The following is a 19,157-nucleotide window of genomic DNA, read 5'->3' as shown; positions in this document are numbered from 1 at the left end:
TTAGTTTAGGGATCACCTACTGGTTGGACAGAGATGTATTTAAATGCCTGGAACTAGTAACTCTGCCAGTCATCGTCATAGGGCTCTGTGTGTATGTCGGGCATACCTTCAGCATGAAGTCAGGCATTTGCCAACTCTTTTGTAGCCTTGACTTCTGCTTCCACAGAGCCTTGGAATAAACTGGACTTGAGAGTTAAGGTACTTTGTGGGGGGGGGTCTTTCCAGACCATATCGTTGTCCTGGATATGCATATGGCCTTCTAGATTCCCAGGAATATGCATAACTTTTTAAAGTCCCTATGTACAACTCATTGCCCCATTTTTCCTTTTAAGGTTTTGGTTAGTCTGTTGCTAGCCCCAAGTGTTGTTCACAGCCTGAGGCAGCGACAGTATTGCCTCCAAATATTTTTGACAAATCCACCCAGGCAAAAGGGCTTGTCAGGCTGGGCAAACTCTGAGTCAAATCCAAATAAAGACATTCATGTAAGTAGGGCACTCTAGGGAACTAAAAACATGTCCAATAATGAACAATTCTTAGGAATGAGGCTTTGCAGGAGCTCCAACTCCTCTCCCCTCCCTGTGGTGGCTACCAGGCTGCTGCTCTTCACTCATCACAGAGTTGCAGTAGGCGGCCAGAGGAATAACAACTAGTTGAAATGTCACATAGTTCGCTGTTCTGATCAATATTCAGCTGTTTCTCATGAATAAACACACCTGAGGTCACTAAAAGCTTTAGGTAAATTTCTAGATTTCTAAAAACATTCATTCTGACAAATTTTTCCAATTTTCTCATTGCTTTTATGGACAAGGGGATGTTAAGAAAGAGGTCCTTGCTTTGCCAATTTTTCTGGCTTCCTGAACAATGTTTCACCATACCTGTCTATCAGGGTGTTTGTGGCTGTGTGATGCTCTGGGCCAAGCATGTGAAAGGCACCACAACAGGAGCTCTGGAAGAAAAGATGTAGAAGATACCACCTTTGATCTCCAAAGTTGTCATTCTGGAGTAGATGCCATTTAACTGAGACAATTAAAGCCTAGCGACTTTCAAGCCTGCGTCTGATTACCGATTATAGAATTATATCTTACTTCTGTAAGTTGGGGGCAAGGGTGAAGGATGAAAGATATGGGTTATTTTTGGCCACTGTGTCTTAAACAAAACCAGGTTTTCACCTGTATAGTTGGTAGCAGCCTGGCTAATATTGTGGGTCACTACTAATTTCATCCCTAACTACTTCAGAAAGCCGAGAGCCTCAGTGAGTGAGAGTGTGAATGAAATGCTTCAGAAATCTCCCATATGAGGAGGGGCTAGCAACAGAGATTCATTCGAACCACCAGGCTTGGTTCTGGATAAATCCTTAGCACCAATCTAGGATTTTCCACCAAAATGGCTTCTTTGTTTTTATGTTGATGCAGCCCACCACCCTGGTAGTTGTTGATAGACTTTTTGGTAAAACGTAGAAGGGACCCAAGAGACCACTCTTCATACCTCAGCATGGAATGAAAGCTTCATCCTTCCCCTTCTGCGTATCAATGAATATCACCTGTTCATCGAGCGAGGATTCCCATGGTAGTCTAAAACCAAAGTTTACATAGGACGATCTATGTCTCTGTAACCCTTTCAACAGCTGGAGATAGCTGCTAACTTGTTCACAACCCATATGGTCAGGACTTGACTTCTCACGGTATTCTGGTGCCTTAAATGAATATGTCTGTAAAGTTGCCGAGAGCCCTCAAGTGAAAATGTAATATTCAAGATTCAGACAAATTTGACTTTGAATCCTGGCTCTACTACTTTCTGTACTGTGACCGTTGAGAAATTGCATAGTCTGTCTCAGTCTTGGATTTCTAATTTGCAAAGCTGAGGATTTTAATGAGGAGATTGTAGGGATTAAACATGACAATGCTTATGAAGCATTTAATGCAGCATCTGGCAAATAGCTAACGCTGCAAAAATATTAGGCGTAATTGCCCTTTTGAAAATGTCTTGCTATTTTATTATAAAAATTTTCAAACATAGATAACTTGGAAGACTTTTACAATGAACACCAGTACATCTGTCACTTAATTTATGCCATTAACATTTCACCATATTTGCCTTATCAGATGTCTATCCATCGATCAACCATATTTAATTTTGTGAGAAATTGCCAGACCATTCTTTTTATGTGTCAGTAGGCTCTCCTTTTTCATTGCTAAGCAATATTCAATCAAATGAATGTATTTACGCACTAGTTGATGGACATTTGAGTTATTTCCACTTTAGAGGCTTTATAAATAAAGGTTCTGGAAACATTTGAGTGTGGGTCCTTGTGTGTACATATGGTTTTATTCCTCTTGAGTAAATACTTAAGCATGGAATTTTTCTCTTCTAGAATTTCCATTTGGTTTTTTATTATAGCATTTACTTGTCTGCCGTTTGCTTATTTATTGTGAACACAGTTTCCTTTACAGAACTATTGAGAATACTTAAAATAGCAATTGATGTCTGTTGTCTTTTTTTTTTTTCTTTTGTAAAGAAAAAGGTCACGCATTACTGTTTCATCAGATGTGGAGCAACTTACAATAGTTTTTATAGATCATATAGTAAATTTAGATGCCAACATTGTCACTATTATGTTATTAGATGGTACTGATATTTTTATTTTATCAGGAAATCAACTTGGTTGTACTCGAACTGCACACTCTGTCTCTTGGGCAGCAGCTCAAATTTCAGTTCAGTTTATCTGGTCGTAGCGGGGCTACCTAGAGTCTGTCCTGCACATGTGTTGTTCAGAGTGCAGCTGGACATTATCTGCAGAATTCAGAGTGATCCCTCTCTGGATGCCACTGAAATTTCTTCCTTGCTTTAGAGCAGCTGCAGTTGCCCTAAACTCTGACTTCTGGTATTCCAAGCTAGAAAGACTAAGGATTCTTTTTATTTCACCTTTATCCATCCAATATGGCACAGAATGGGCCTATCCTTAGGCTAATTGCCGTTTAACAAAATAAATAAATAAATAAGCGAAAAAGGCAAGAAAACTCACTCAACTGCTAAAAGTGACAGCAAATTCGTAGTGGTTTGCCAAGAGAAACTAAAATATTCATTAGCTATTTTTCTGAGTTTTGAGACTGGCAAGGAAGAAAACAAACATCCCACTTTAGTGTAAACATTTTTTCTCCCAACTCTTCCATTTTACTTTCCTTGATTGATCTCATCTTATCCAAAATGGTCTTAATATTTTTCACCATGCAGGTTTAACTACTATTGATTGATCTCTGAAGGTCATAAAAACTCATGGTCTATAATAGTGACCCAAATTAAGAGATTCAGAATGAAGTTGCCTCACTTGGCCAACAACAAGCTGTTTTCTCCCTGGGCTTCCACGGACATAAAGTATCCAAGGCGAGAGATCCCCTGTGTTTGTGACTCTCCCTTATATGCTTTGTGATTCCGGGTGACAAAAATATCAATTATCCCCAAGTCAATGAATTTACCAAGTGACCAACTTGCCATATTTACTGAATTTCCTGATTGTCACTTTACTAGCTTTTACAGGAATACTAATTTTTCATTATTAAAAGTGAAATATCCCTTTCTGAATATCAACTCATTGAAGGTGTCTATGCTTTAGGAAATGGGGAAAAGATTTAAAATTAGGGATGTCCTCATGGGAGTGGGACACAGTTATACGAGGGAATTTACCTAACAAATGCAAGCTGTGTAACCTGGTTCTTTGTACCCTCAATGATTCCCCAACAATAAAAAAGATAAATAAATAAAATGAAATAAAATTAGAGATATAAAAATTTCTCCATTTATTATTTTTATTATCATTCCAATCTAAAATTTGGCTTTTTACATATGATGGAATTGTCTTAAATATTCCTGATGTATGGGAGAATCTGTTGAATATAATTTTCCATCTTTTCAAAATGCATGCTTTTGTGGTGTTCTTTTGCGTTTTTCAAATGGCTTTATCAAACAAGAAGAGTTACTTTGTGCAAATATAATATGTAATCAGATTCAAAGCAATTGACTTCAAAAGCTATAAAAGTTTCAGTTTTTCTTTAAAATTGAAATTAAAATCCCATTATTGGAATTTGAACCAAAATTTAATTTTAATTTATTTTATTCTAAACACATTCTAAAATCAAAACTTAAAATTAACTTTATAAAACTAAAAACAGAAATACCATTTAAACCATCAATCTCACATCTGGGTATATATTCAAAGGATATGACAACATTACCCTGAAGATGTATCTGCACTCCCATGTTCGTTCCATCATTATTCACAATAGCCAAGATACAGAATCATCCTAGGTGTCCATCAACAGATGCATGAATAATGAAAACATGGGATATATACACAATGGAATACCATTGTGCCATAAAAAGAAGGAAACCTTGTCATTTGCAACAACATGGATGAACCTGCAGGACATTACGTTAAGAGATACGAGCTAGGCACATGGAAGGACAAATAACACCCACCTCATAAAACGTCGATGTTGAGAAACAAGAGTATGGTGTGAGCATGGGGAAGCAAAAGAAAACAAGGAAGCATACAACAATGAAGCAAATGCTTAGTCTCAGAGATCAGAGGCTTAATGAAAAGGATAGGTTAAAACCTAAAGTGAAAGCTATAACCCAGTTATAACACAAGAATAGGGGGAAGGGGGAAAGGGAGGGGAGGGAGGGCGAAGGTGGGCGGAGGGAGGGTGATTGGTGGGATTACACCTGCGGTGCATATTACAAGGGTCTATGTGAAACTTAGTAAGTGTAGAATGTAAATGTCTTAACACAATAAATAAGAAAATGCCAGGAAGGCTATGTTAACCAGTGTGATGAAAATGTGTCAAACGGTCTATAAAACCAGTGTATGGTGTCCCATGATCGCATTAATGTACACGGCTATGATTTAATTAAAAAAAAAAAAAAAACCTAAAGTGAAGGCAAAGAAAGATCTCATTATGTTAAAGGAAAGAGAAGTCCCTCAACACCCATCCTGCTTATTCTTCCAGTTTAATACACAACTGGGCCTACCTTACCATAACTTGGTTGATACTAGCCTTATTAATTTTTCCATTAAAGCCAAACTGGTGTAATCCCACCAATCCCTTTCCCTCTACCCACCTTCCCCCTCCCTCCCCTCCCTTTCCCCCTTCCTCCTATTCTTAGGTTGCAACTGGGTTATAGCTTTCATGTGAAAACCCTAAATTAGTTTCATAGTAGGGCTGAGTACATTGGGTACTTTTTCTTCCATTCTTGAGATACTTTACATATGTGAAACTTGGTAAACGGTCTGTGAAGCTAGTGAATGATGCCCCATGAATATATCAATGTACACAGCTATGATTTAATTAAAAAAAAAAAGAATGGGCTTAAGAAATGCATGGTTCTAGATTTTCATGGTTTTAACTTGAACTGGGCTGCAGAGGGTCATGAAGACTCTATCAATTCTAGTTGCTCTTCTAAGATAAAATGTTTTATCTAGAGTTTGAAAAGGAGAAGTTTTGTTCAGTTCTATGAAGATGCTCTCCCTACAGAGAATTCGAGAGTGAAGTCTTGTAAATTCCCTCTACCTCCAGATTTGGGGGATTTACTGAGACCTGTCATTTGGCTTCTGTCAACTTGGTTGCTCTGTCCAGGGCTATTTTTCAGCTAAAGTGACAGATCCTCATTCTCTCTTCCTATGAAGGGATCAGAGACAGCAACAGCTCCTCCAGAACATCATAGTCCTTCATATTCCATCAATCTCTACGTCATAGTCCTTTGGCGACTGGTGGTGGTATGGAAGGGAGTGGCAATATCCATTTCACCTCTTACATCACCCATGCTTTTGGTATTTCATGACAGGCCCTTTTCTTTCTCTGTCATTGCTTCTTCCATTATCTCAGGGTGTCTAAAGCCCTTAAAGGCCTCAGGATCTTTGTTCATGCTAAGTGTATCCTCTGCCAGCCTGGAATGCCTTCATCTCCCTTCTTTATCCAACTCCTAATCATACTTCAAAACTTCACCTTCCTGCACTGGCAATCCTTTGCTGGCCTTCAGAATAGTCTGAAGGGCTGTTCTTCTCAGAGCAGTTCCCTCACACTTCTGTCACTGGCTGTAATCACTGATTTATTTATCTATGTCAACCTCTCGCCACCAAATTCTTTAGCAAACAGGAAATCAATCTTATTTGCCTTTGTATTCCCAGGCTTGAACATAACAGATGTTTAATAACTGTCTGCTCAACAAACAAACCAGGAGTTCATTTTGCTTAAAGACAAATCAACCAAACATGCCTGTTCTTTAAAAGCTAAGAAACAGGCTGACCTATAGAAGATAAATGTCTTAACACAATAACTAAGAAAATGCCATGAAGGCTATGTTAACCAGTTTGATGAAAATATTTCAAATTGTATATAAAATCAGCACATTGTACCCCATCATTGCATTAATGTACACAGCTAAGATTTAATAAAAAATAATAATAAAATAAAAAAATAATAAAAAGAAAGAAAAATAAATAAATAAATAAATAAATAAAGCCAAACTGGACTTAGTGCAGTCAATGATGTGCTGTCTGTATGTCAAGTGTATTCCTTGTACAGCTGATTGTGTAATGGCTGAAACTGAGAAACTGGGGCAGAAGTATTGAGGGGCCCTCAGGAGTACCAAGGATCCAAGACTGATTTACCATGCAGATGACTGCTTAGCATAGAGAGTAACTCAGCGCAAGTGTTACATTGTTGGCCACAGTTGACCAAGACCTTAAAGGAAGGATCCATAAAATCCCTGGAGTTCCTATCACGTACATTTCTAACCATAGATATTGTATTGAATGGACGCCAGATGATTATGGAGCCCCTAGGTTCTAATTCTTACGAAACTGTGTTCCTAGGCATTTCTTCAACCAACTTTCTCTGTTGCCAGTTTGTTGAACATGCAATAACATGAATAATTATTCAGTTCATCCATGCATTCTCTTATGAACTGAATATAGTAAAATGCACTCTTTTGAATGCTATTTTGAAAATGGTATTTTGTCTCATGTAAATTTTAAAACCGTGGTCATAGGGTGCAAAATTTCAGACTGGAAGAAGGCTTCATTCTTTTTTTATTTTTATTATTTTTAGTTGTGTTGCACAGTGTGGTAAATATAGCTAATACTAGAGTACTTCACATTTCAAAATTGCTAAGAGAGTAAATTTCAAATGTTCTTACCACAAACATGTTATGTATTTGAGGTCATGGATATGTTAACTAGTTTGATATGATTATTCCACATTGTATTCATGGATTATAACACTACTCTGCACCCCAAGTATTTTTATAATTATAAATTGTCAATTTGCAATAAAATAATATTATTGCATCTTTTTATTAAAATAGTTGATGTCATATAAGCAGAGAGTAGAATGATGGTTCCAGAACTTTGAAAACTGTTCAATTATATGGAAATTAAACAACATACTTCAGAATGACTGATGGGCCAAGGAAAAAGTTAAGAAGGATATGAAAAACTTTCTTAAAGCAAATGAAAACAGAAACAGAATATGTCAAAACATATGCAATACAGCAAAGGTAGTATTAAAAGGGAAGTTTATAGCAACAAATACCTTCATCGATAAATAGAAATATTTCAAGTACACAGCCTTAACTATACACCTCAAGGAACTAGAAAAACAGGAACAAATGCAAGACATAATAATTAGAAGGAAGGAAATACTAAATATTAGTGCAAACATAAATAAATTACAGGATAAAAGATCAACAAAACGAGGGCGGTGCCTGTGGCTTAAAGGAGTGGGGCACCAGCCTCATATGCCAGAGGTAGTGGGTTCGAACCTGGCCCTGGCCAAAAACTGCAAAAAAAAAAAAAAAAAAAAAAAAAAAATCAAGAAAACAAAAAGTTTGTTATTTTGGAAAAAAAAAATGACAAACCATTAGACAAACTAGGAATAAAAGAAAGAAAACCCTAATAAATACAATAGGAAATAAATGTGAGACATTATACCTGATACCCAAGAATTACAAAGGATCATTAGAGATTATTATAAACAACTATATGCCAACAAATTGAAAAAAAAATAGAGGAAATGGGTAAAGTTTTGGACACGTATAACCTGCCAAGGTTGAACCAGGGAGAACTACAAAACTTCAACAGAGCAATAACAAGTAATGCAATTGAATCAGTAATAGAAATTCTCCTAACAACGAAAAGCTAAGGGCAAACTCAATGTCTTTATTGCTGAATTCCACCAAACTTTTAAAGAAGAACTAACACTCATTATTTTGAAACTACTCTGCCTAACTCATTCTATGAAGCCAACATTACCCTGTTACCAAAACCAGACAAAGTCACAACCATAAAATAGAAGGTACGGGAGCTAATATCCCTGATGAACATAGATGCAAAGATCCTCAACAAAATACTAGCAAACTGAATTCAACAGCACATCAAAAAGACAGCGCACGACGATCAACTGGAATTTATCCCAAGGATGCAACAATGGTTCAATACATATTATAAATCAATCAATGCACAGCATCTCATCAGCAGAACGAAGGTCAAAAGTCATATATGACCATCTCAATAAACACAGAAAAAGAATTTTATAAAATTCAACATCCCTTCATAATGCAAACTCTCAACAAATTAGGTATAGAAGGAACATGCCTCAACATAATAAAGGCTGTATATGACAGACTCACAGCTGACATCATACTGAATAGTGACAAGCTGAAATCCATTCCTCTGATAGCTGGAATAAGACAAAGATGCTCATTCTCAGCCCACTTATTCAGCATAGTAATGAAAACCCTAGCCAGACCAAATAAGCGAGGGCATCAAAAATGGAAAAAGAAGTAGTCAAATTGTCCCTCTTCACAAATAACATGACCTTACAGATAGAAAAAGCTAAATAGTGTACAAAGAAATCTCAATCTCTGAGAACTAATAAGCAAATTGAGTAAAGTTGAAGGACACAAAATCAACATACAAAAATCAATGGCATTTCTATACGCCAATAGTGAACTAGTTTAAAAGAAAATCAAGAAAACAGTCCCATTTATAACAACTGCAAAAAATACCCAGGAATACATGTAACCAAGGAGGTGAGAGATCTCTACAATGAAAATCTCAAAAGACTGATAAGTAAAATTGAACACACACAGGAATTGAAAGACATCCCATGCTTATGGACTGGAAGAATTAAAATTGTTAAAATGACCATACTACCCAAAGCAATCGGAAGAATCAATGCAACTCGCATGAAAATACGCATGACATTCTTCACAGAAACGGAAAAGACAATCCTAAAACTCATAGGGAACCATAAGAGACCATGAATAGCCAAAGCAATACTTAGCAAAATAACACAGCTGGAGGTTTCACGCTACCTGACTTTGAAATACACTGCAAAGGGATAGTAACCAAAACAGCATGGTATTAGTATACAAAGAGACACATAGACCCACAAAGCAGAATAGAGAACCCAGAAATAAATCCACATATTTACAGCCAGATGATTTTCAGTGGAAACGCCAAGGACATACACTGAAGAAAGAGCACCTTCTTCAATAACTGGTGCTGAGAAACGTGGATATCTCTCTGAAGAAGAGTGAAAATAGACCTCTATATCTCACCCTACACAAAAGTGAACTAAAAATGGATTAAACACCTAAACGGAAGACCCCCAAACAATTAAACTTCTAGAAGGAAAAGCAGGGAAAATGCTTCAGGACATTGGTCTAGGCAAATATTTTACAGGTAAGGCTACAAAACCACAGGCACCAAAACCAAAAATAGAATAATGGGACTTTATTCAACAAAAAAGCTTCTACACAGTAAAGGAAACAATTCTTTGACAGAGTGAAGAGATGGTCTGTAGAAAGGGAGAAAATGTTTACAAAGTATTCATCTGACAAGGGACTAACATCCAGAGCATACAAGGACCTCACTCTGCCCCACAGCAAAACAACAAATAATCTAATTAAAAATGGGCAAAGCATCTGAATAGGCATTTTTTCCAGAAGAACACATGCAAATGGTCAGCAAATATATAAACAAACAAAAAACAAAGCTCAGCATCACTAATCACCAGGGAAATGCAAATCAAAACAACAATGAGATATCATCTCACACCATTCAGAATATCTATTATCAAAAAGATAAAGAGATAAGTGTTGGCAAGGATGTGGAGAAAAGGAAACACTTACACATTGTTGGTTGCAAAGTAAATTAGTACAGCCATCTCCCCAAAACACTAGAAATTGAACTACCATATGATCTAGCAATCCCACTGCTAGGTATTTATTTGTCCGGAAGAAAGGAAATCAGTATATTGAAGAGACATCTGCATCCCCAGCTTTACTGCAGCACTACTCACATCAGCCGAGATAAGGAATCAACCTAAGTGTCCATCAGCAAATGACTGAATAAGGGAAATGTGGTGTATATATACACAATAGAATAATTGTGGGCTACCTTCAGAAAGAATGAAATCCTGTCATTTGAGGCAACATGGATGAACCCAGAGGACATTATGTTAAGTGAAATAAACCAGACACAGAATGATAAATACCACCTCTTCTCATTCATAGGTGGGCGCTAAAAATAAATGGGCCCATAGAAGTAGAGAGTAGAATTGTGGTTAGTAGAGGCTGGGAAATATAGAGGGGGGGGAGAGGATAAGGAGAGTTTGGTTAACCGATACCAAATTACAGCTAGATAGGAGGAATAAGTTCTAGTGCTCTATAGCCTTGTAGGGTGAATATGATTAACCATAACTTATTGTATATATTCAAAAGGCTAGAAGGGAGGATTTTGAAAGTTGCCAAGGCAAATAAATGATAAATGAAGTGAGGTATATCCTGATTACTCTGATTTGATCATCACACGGGATATACATGTATCCAAATATCACCCTGTACCCCATAGTATGTACAGTTAATACCTGTCAACTAAAAATAAAAGGGGAAAAAGACACATCCTGCATGATCTCTCCCATACGTGGGACCTCAAAAAGTCCATATGACAGGTTCAGAAAGTAGAATGGCACTTACCAGAGGCTGAGGTTGGGATGGGTTGGGGAAAAGGGAGATGTCGGTCAAAGTGTACAAAGATCCAGTTAGACTGGAGCAGTAAGTTTTACTGATCTATTTTACAGAATTATTAGTTAAAAATAATGCATCGCATATTTCAAAATTGCTAAAAGAGTAGGTTTTGAACATTCTCACCACAAAAAAATAAAAATGGGTAGGTGAGATGATGGAAGTGTTAATTACCTTAGTGTCATCATTCCACATTGTGTACATACATCAAAACATCTAATTGTACCCTATAAATGATGCAATTATTGTTTGTCAATTAAATTATCTTAAAAATTAAAAAAATTCAACTTATAGAGACTGCTGCTGCTAAGAAGATGGTATAGACGTACATTTCATTATTCTTTACACTAAGTATAACTTAAAATTATTGACAGTATATACAGAAAAAACATAAGACTCTGAAAAGTAGAAAGAAGAAAGAAGATCAACTAGGGACCTCAGAGAAACGCTGTGGTAAATTCCCTGGGGTTTGTTTTTGCCAGATGTACTCAGACTTGGAGCTGAAGAAACTAGCTACTGGGAATGCCAAAAAGCACAGGCAAACAAAACAAAACAAAACAGAGCAAGCTAACAAATACCCCACTCCCACATGCAAAAACCTATTCTCTGGGCGGCGCCTGTGGCTCAAGGAGTAGGGCGCCGGTCCCATATGCTGGAGGTGGCGGGTTCAAACCTAGCCCCGGCCAAAAAAAAAAAAAAACCTATTCTCTGCAGCCTAAGGTACACGGTGGGGCAGACTAATACGACAGAGAAAGTTTTTTTAAAAAAAAAAAAAATTCAGATTAATATGAGGGTACATACAATTGGGTTACATTGTTTGCATTTGTAGGGAAAAGTCTGAGTTGTAGTTGAATCCTTCACCCAGGAGACGTGCCATATGTCCCTACATTCTACCTGTTAGGTGGGAACTTACAAAAATCATCCCCCTTTCTTGAATTTACTCACGTTTTGCTCTTGTGTGGGCCTGTTGTTGTTGATCTACTAGTTTCAACTTAGTATTGAGTACATGGGATGCTTGCTTTTCCATTCTTGAGATACTTAGGAGAAGGTTCTCCAAATCCATTCAGGTAAATACAAAAGTTTCAAAGTCTCCATCCTTTTTTATGGCTGAATAGTATACCAAAATTTATTAATTCATTCACAGGTTGATTGGCACTTGGGTTGTTTCCACATCTTTGCGATTGTGAATCGAGCTGCTGTCAACATTTGAGTGCAAATGTCCTTATGATAAAGTGATTTATTTTCTTCTGTGCAGATACCTAGTTGTAGGATTGCAGGATCAAATGGAAGGTTTACTTTTAGCTCTTTGAGGATTCTCCATACTTCTTTCCAAAAAGGCTGTATGAATTTGAAATCCAGAAAATAGCATATAAGTGTTCCCTTCTTTTGGCACTCGTGCCAGCATGTGCAGCTTTGGGACCTTGTGATGTGGCTATTTTTTCTTACCGAGGTTAGGTGTTATCTCAAGGTGGTTTTGATTTGCATTTATTTCTCTGATGCTTAGGGACGATGAGCATTTTTCCATGTGTCAGTTGGCCATTCATCTGTCCTCTTGGGAAAAGATTCTTCTCATGTCTCTTTCCCAGTGAGTGGGGGTTGTTTGCTCTTTTCTTGTAGATTTGCTTGAGTTTTTTGTAGACTCTGGTTATTAGCCCCTTGTCATATTCATAACATGTGAACATATTCTTCCATTCTGACAGTTGTTTATTTGCTTTGTTGGTTTTGTTATTAGCCCTGAAGAAGATTTTTAGCCTGATTAGGTCCTATTTATTTATTTTTCTTGTTCCTGCCATTCCCAATGGTATGTTCTTCATAAATTATTTCTCTAGGCTAGGATGTCCTTAAGAGATTTTCCCATGATAATTTTTATCGTGTCATGTCTTAGATTTAAATCTTTTATCCAGCCAGAGTCAATTTTTGTAAGTGGTGAGAGGTGGGGGTTCAGTTTCAGTCTTTTACATGTGGATATCCGGTTCTCCTGGCACCGTTTCTTAAATAGGAATTCTATTCCCCAGTGTATGCTTTTGTTTGGTTTATTGAAGATCAGTTGGAGATGTGTGAGACTGGTTTCGTCTCTAGCTTCTCAATTCTACTCCATAGACACATGTCTATTTTCAAACCAATATCATGCTATTTTTTTTTTTTGGCAGTTTTTGGCAGGGCTGGGTTTGAACCCACCAACTCTGGCATATGGGGCTGGCGTCCTACCCCTTTGAGCCACAGGCGCCACCCCCAATATCATGCTATTTTTTTTTATTAAATCATAGCTGTGTACATTGATATGATCATGGGGCATCATTCACTAGCTTCACAGACCGTTTGACACACTTTCATCACACCGGTTAACATAGCCTTCCTGGCATTGGGGGGGGGGGAAGGTGGGTAGAGGAAAGGGGATTGGTGGGATTACACAAGTGGTGCATCTTACAAGGGTATATGTGAAACTTGGTAAATGTGGAATATCATGCTATTTTGATCACTGTAGACTTGTTATCTGAAGTCTGGTAACATGATGCCTCCAGGTGTTTTTGTATTTTTTTTTTTTGTAGAATTTTGTTGGCTATTCAGTTTTTTCTGGTTCCATACTAAATGAAGAATGATTTTCTCAAATTCTTCAAGGCATGATGTTGTTGTTTTAATGGGGGTTGTGTTAAATCTTTGAATCCCTTTGGGTAATTTTGGCATTTTAACAATATTGATTCTTCCCAGCTATGAGCATGGTATGTTCTTCCACATGTTAACATCTTCTGCTATTTATTTGCTCAGGGTTTCATAATTCTCTCTATAGAGACCCTTCACATCCTTTGTTAAGTATATTCCAAGGTATTTTACGTCCTTTGAAGATACTGTGAAGGGTACTGTGACTTTGATTTGGTTCTCAGAATTATCCCAGAGCTCTCTGAGAGAATGATCTGTTTTTGCTCTCCACTTCTCTTCCTCTTTGAGTGTTTGGGAGCATTGATTGGGTTCTCAGTTTGCCTGTTGTTGGCATATATGAAGGCTACTAATTTGTGAACATAGATTTATATCCTGAGACATTACTCTATTTCTTCATCACTTCTGGGAGTCTTGTGGTTGAGTCCCTTGAATTTTCTGTGTCTAAGATTCTATCATCTGCAGAGTGAAAATCTGACTTATTCTGTCCCCTTTTGGGTGCCTTTGATATCTTTCTCTTTCCTGATTGTGTTGGCTGGCATTTACTACATTATGTTGAATAGTAATGGCCAAAGGGAACATCCTTGTCTGGTTCCAGGCCCAAGAGGAAATAGTTTCTTTCTTTCTTTTTTTTTTCCCCCCCCCCATTCTTTTTTTTTTTATTATTGTTGGGGATTCATTGAGGGTACAATAAGCCAGGTTACACTGATTGCAATTGTTAGGTAAAGTCCCTCTTGCAATCATGTCTTGCCCCCATAAAGTGTGACACACACCAAGGCCCCACCCACCTCCCTCCTTCCCTCTTTCTGTTTCCCCCCCATAACCATAATTGTCATTAATTGTCCTCATATCAAAATTGAGTACATAGGATTCATGCTTCTCCATTCTTGTGATGCTTTACTAAGAATAATGTCTTCCACGTCCATCCAGGTTAATACGAAGGATGTAAAGTCTCCATTTTTTTTAATGGCTCAATAGTATTCCATGGTATACATATACCACAGCTTGTTAATCCATTCCTGGGTTGGTGGGCATTTAGGCTGTTTCCACATTTTGGCGATTGTAAATTGAGCTGCAATAAACAGTCTAGTACAAGTGTCCTTATGATAAAAGGATTTCTTTCCTTCTGCGTAGATGCCCAGTAATGGGATTGCAGGATCAAATGGGAGGTCTAGCTTGAGTGCTTTGAGGTTTCTCCATACTTCCTTCCAGAAAGGTTGTACTATTTTGCAGTCCCACCAGCAGTGTAAAAGTGTTCCCTTCTCTCCACATCCACGCCAGCATCTGCAGTTTTGAGATTTTGTGATGTGGGCCATTCTCACTGGGGTTAGATGATATCTCAGGGTTGTTTTGATTTGCATTTCTCTATGATATTGGCTGTGTGTTTGTTGTAGATGGCTTCTGTCTGTTTAATAAATGTTCTGCTTGGTGCCTAGTTCCTTAAGTGTTCTTATCAGAAAAGGATGCTGGATTTCATCAAATGCTTTTTCTGCATCTATTGAGAGGATCACATGGTCTTTGTTTTTGTCTCTGTTTATGTGGTAAAAAATGTTTATGGATTTGTGTATGTTAAACCAGCCTTTTATCTCTGGGACGAAGTGAACCTGGCTGTGATATATTATTTTCTGATGTGTATCTGAATTCTATTTTCTAATATTTTATTGAGTATTTTTGCTTTAATATTCATTAATGATATTAGTCTGTCGTTTCCCCCTTTTATTCGGTCCTTTCCTGGTTTTTGTATCAGGGTGATATTTACCTCACAGAAGCAGTTAGGTAGGATTCCTTCCTTCTCAATGTTTTTGATAGGTTCTGCAATATAGGTATGAGCTCTTCTTTGAAGGTTGCGTAGAATGACAGAAAACATTTTCAACGATAATTGTACTACAGACAAACACCTCAGAAAGCCCTGTGGTGTTGGTGCTGTCACCAAGGAAGCAGGCCGGACAATGGATTGTAAGCTCTAAGCTTGGAGGAGGTGGTGGGCCTCTGCGTGGTTGTCAGGGGAAAGGCTCTAAGCAACCTCTGCAGCTATTTATTGAGACCAAGCTCCCCTCCCCCGAGCCCGACCCCCACACTGGAATTCCACAGCTGATCAATTCCCAACCGCCAAGGTCTGCTCTTAATGTCTAGTGATTGCTTGTATGTTTCAAAAAAACGGCCACTTTGTCTCTGCAAGCCCACCATCCCGGTCAATCACCACTTTGTCTCTGCAAGCCTGTTGTCCCGGTTCCTACACATCTTGCTGCATAGGTTACTACATAGGTTGTTACACAGATCACTACATATGTTGTTACACAGTTTTCTACATATCCTGTTACATAAGCTGCTACATATTCTGTTACATCGGTTGCTACACTGTGGCCCAGTACCCAGTCATGCTCACAAAGTTCTAGAGGTCTAGTGAGGAGTGTAGATTTCCATACTCATGATCTCACTAATTGTCAAACATAAAAATGGCCATCTTACAGAACCCAAGATTAGAATGGTGGTTACTAGAGGATGGGGATTGGAGTGTTTGGGGAGGTGTTGGTCAAAATGTGTCAAAATTTTGAGTTAGGGGGAATAAATTGAAGGGATCTATTGTAGACCATGGTGACTACAGATAATAGCAACATATTGTATACTTGAAATTTGCTAAGAGACTTAGTGTTCTTACCACAAGAAAGGAATTAGCATGTGAGAATGTGAGGTAACACAGATGTTAATTATCTTGAATTAACTATTTCACCATGTATACTTACCTCAAAATATCATACACCATATATGTGTGTGTATATGTATATATATATATGTATATCATACACTATATGTGTGTGTATATATGTATATATACACCATATATGTGTATATATACACCATATATGTGTTTATATATACATATACACATATGTATGTGTATATATAATACATATATATGTATATATACACACATATACATATATATGATTTTTATTTGGCAATTTAAAAAATAAGAATAATAAGGAGAAAGTCTTCCAGGACATCAAGAAACAAATTGAACTGAATGGAAACGCTTATGAAGCATATCAAATTTGTGTGGCAAAGCTAAAGCTTTGTGGAAAGGAAAATTTATACCATTAGGCACTTGCATCAGACAAAAAGAAGACTATCAAAGAAGTAATCTAAGCTGTCACCTCAAAACAAACAAGAAAAATAAGAGCAAAACAAACCCTCAGTAATGGGAAGAAAGTTAATACAAAAGATAAGTACAATAATCTACAAAGTAGAAAACAGAAAAACAATAGAGAAAATCAATAAAACAAAAATGAGGTTTTAAAGAAAGGTCAATAAAACTTACACATCTCAAGCACGACTGATAAAATAAACCTATGGTGATTCAGTGAATTTGCACATATTTGATGAATGAGTTTGATGACAATATTCATGAAACTTTTCATACGCTCTATTTTAGAAAGCTACACCCCGATGTTTCCAGCAGGATTCACACAGTGGGAAGAAGAAATAAGAGAAGCTTCAGACTCTTGATTTAAATGACAATGAAATTCACTTTTGGACCAAACAGCCAGATACTTGTCTTTCATCATAGGAACTAGTTTGTGTAGTATCTTTCATAATTAGCTCAATTCTCTTTTAAAAGTTAGAAATTATTCCAAAATATCTGTGCCACAAGTTCAATTTGTTATGCCACAAGCATGTCTTTGCAAATTGGAACGCTCTTGGAGACAAAATGTCTCATGACTCATGTAATGCTAAAAGTAAAGTAGTTGACGTTTTTCAGATTTTGAGTCAATTATTTTTCCATATTGTTAGGGAGTTCTTGTATTATAGGGGCATTTGCTTGACAACTTAGTTGAAGGTCTTCCACTTTTTGTAAAATATTATATATGGTCTCACAATTTTCTAATGTACCACTGTAATTGAAATAACAAGCTCTTTTTACCATGCCTCCAATCTAAAATGTGTATGTGGGTGTGTCTGTGTGTACAAGATACAAGCCATTTTGTAGCCGGCCAAATTAATAACCTTAGATCTTCTTAATAATTATCAAAAACTTCTTCTTTGTGGTTGCTTGCCAGTTAATTCTAATTTCAGGCACCTAATTTTGTCAATCTGTTTAGAGTGTTAGAAGGGAAGTTCTTATCAAACTCATTGTGGTTTTGGTTGTTTTTCATTTAATACTGTTCAAGTTAATTGTCTTTATATTTCTTTCATAAGAATGAAAAGCTTTTTCTGTTCTGCTGAAGCGAATACAACATCAAAAACAATAACAAGGTGAAAGGGATAAGGGAAGGATATGCTATTTTTTTTATATTTATTTATTTTTATTAAACGATAGCTGTGTACATTAGTATGATCGTGGGGCACCATACACTTGGTTCATAGATCGTTTGACACATTTTCATCACATTAGTTAACATAGCTTTTGTAGCATTTTCTTAGTTATTTTGCTAAGACCTTTACATTCCACATTTACTAGGATTCACATATACCCTTGTAAGATGCACGGCAGGTGTAATCCCATTAATCCCCCTCCTTCCCCCTCCCCACCCCTCCCTCCCCTCCCTTTCCCCTTTCTCCCTATTCTTAGGTTGTAACTGGGTTATAGCTTTCATGCGAAGGTCCTACATTAGTTTCATAATAAGGGTGAGTACTTTGGGTACTTTTTCTTCCATTCTTGAGACACTTTACTAAGAAGAATGTGTTCCAGCTCCACCCATGTAAACATGAAAGAGGTAAAGTCTCCATCTTTCTTTAAGGCTGCATAATATTCCATGGTGTACATATGCCACAATTTATTAATCCATTCGTGGATCGATGGGCACTTGGGCTTTTTCCATGACTTAGCAATTATGAATAGGGCTGTAATAAATATTCTGATACAAATATCTTTGTTATGGTGTGATTTTTGGTCTTCTGGGTATATGCCCAGTAGGGGGATTACAGGATTGAATGGCAGATCTATTTTTAGATCTCTAAGTGTTCTCCATATCTCTTTCCAAAAGGAATGTATTAATTTGCATTCCCACAAGCAGTGCAAAAGTGTTCCCTTTTCTCCACATCCACGCCAACATCTCTGGTCTTGGGATTTTGTGATATAGGCTAGTCTCACTGGAGTTAGATGATATCTCAAAGTAGTTTTGATTTGCATTTCTCTGATGATTAAAGATGATGAGCATTTTTTCATATGTCTGAAGGCCGTGCGCCTGTCTTCTTCAGAGAAATTTCTCTTCAAGTCCCTTGCCCAGCCTGCGATGGGATCCCTTGTTCTTTTCTTGCTAAAGCGTTGGAGTTCTCTGTGGATTCTGGTTATTAAACCTTTGTCGGAGACATAACCTGCAAATATCTTCTCCCATTCTGAGGGCTGTTTGCTTGCTTTACTTACTGTGTTCTTGGCTGTGCAGAAGGTTTTTAGTTTGATCAAGTCCCAATAGTGTATT

General features: G+C 37.2%; 1 protein-coding gene and 1 pseudogene across 2 annotated transcripts in view; both read left to right on the top strand.

Moving 5' to 3' along the window:
- Positions 1 to 19,157, top strand: part of DMRTC1 (DMRT like family C1) — a 144,229-nt gene that overhangs the window by 109,452 nt on the left and 15,620 nt on the right. The gene's annotated exons all lie outside the window — the stretch shown is intronic.
- Positions 4,517 to 6,845, top strand: LOC128577496 (rRNA-processing protein FCF1 homolog; annotated as a pseudogene).

This window comes from Nycticebus coucang, chromosome X (assembly GCF_027406575.1).
Source record: "Nycticebus coucang isolate mNycCou1 chromosome X, mNycCou1.pri, whole genome shotgun sequence".
In the NCBI taxonomy this organism is placed as follows: domain Eukaryota; kingdom Metazoa; phylum Chordata; class Mammalia; order Primates; family Lorisidae; genus Nycticebus; species Nycticebus coucang.
Note: the sequence above shows the minus strand (reverse complement) of the source record. Positions and strands in the feature narration are given on the sequence as shown.